This window comes from Callithrix jacchus, chromosome 2, assembly GCF_049354715.1.
Source record: "Callithrix jacchus isolate 240 chromosome 2, calJac240_pri, whole genome shotgun sequence".
NCBI classification, from domain to species: Eukaryota; Metazoa; Chordata; class Mammalia; order Primates; family Cebidae; genus Callithrix; species Callithrix jacchus.
Genome location: NC_133503.1, coordinates 87681958 through 87683267, shown reverse-complemented (window position 1 = coordinate 87683267; position 1310 = coordinate 87681958). Strand labels below are relative to the sequence as shown.

General features: G+C 33.7%; 1 pseudogene; it reads right to left on the bottom strand.

Moving 5' to 3' along the window:
* Positions 1-460: 460 nt before the first annotated feature.
* LOC100402481 (putative ribosome biogenesis protein RLP24 pseudogene) lies at positions 461-959 on the bottom strand (annotated as a pseudogene).
* Positions 960-1310: the final 351 nt, after the last annotated feature.

Genomic DNA, 1310 nt, shown 5'->3' with positions numbered 1-1310 from the left:
TGCCACATTTTCCTTGTCCAGTCTGTCATCGATGGGCATTTGGGTTGGTTCCAGGTCTTTGCTATTGTAAACAGTGCCACAGTGAACATACATGTACATGTGTCTGTGTAACAGAATGATTTATAATCCTTTGGATATATACCCAGTAATGGAATTGCTGGGTCAAACAGAATTTCTATTTTGAGGTCCTTGAGGAAGTGCCACACTGTCTTCCACAATGGTTGAACTAATTTACACTCCCACCAACAGTGTAAAAGTATTTCTATTTCTCCACATCCTCTCCAGCATCTGTTGTCTCCAGATTTTTTAATGATCATCATTCTAACTGGCATGAGATAGTATCTCAATTTGGTTTTGATTTGCATTTCTCTAATGACCAGCGATGATGAGCATTTTTTCATATGTTTGTTAGCCTCATATATGTCTTCGTTTGAAAGGTCTGTTCATACCCTTAGTGATATTAAGAAACATCTTCCAGGTCCATATCCTATGGTAATTGCTGTACCATTTTCTCTTACAGATGCTTTCCTTTGCCTGCAAGTGGGGCTCGGATAAGACGGATGTTTTGCTTGACTTTTTTGATCTCCTGAACTTTCGGTGGCTCTTTATTTTTCTTCAATCAGTTCTTTATAAATTTAGCTTGACGTTTCTGTTTGATCTCTTCAACTCTCTTCATTGCATCAGTAGTTTTTTTCCCATAGCTCTTGCTGGTATTTCATAGGTTCATGTCTATGATTTTCAAAATCAAATGAATTATTCACTGTAAGCTCCCTACCAACTACTTTCTAGAAGGCTTTGGTCCACCTGCACTTGCAAGTATTGTGTTTCTTTTTAAAGTTTTTATGACGTTTGTATTTACAAAATCTGAACACCTTGCAGTCTTACAAACAAGCATTATGCAGTGACCAGTGTCCAGGGTACATGGGCCCTGAACAGAAATACCATTTCCAAATAGGCATATTGAACCCATGTGGTTCCCATCAACCAAACATCAAGCTTGAGTGAAAGTTGAAATTTAAGTTTTGAGTTTACATTACAACCAATAATTCTTCATTCTGGGATCTATTGAAAGGATCTAGAATCTGACTCTTAATAATATCATTTTTTAAAAATCAAATAATTTTGTAATATTCTCTTCTTTCATGATTATATTTGAATATAACATTTAATAAATATACATAATAAATATCTTTTATTGAGAAGAAATGTATATATTTTATATATTTATATGTATTTATATTTAATATATTATTTATATATTTAACTTCATAGATCATTTGATAATGCTTACAGAGACACATATCCTATGT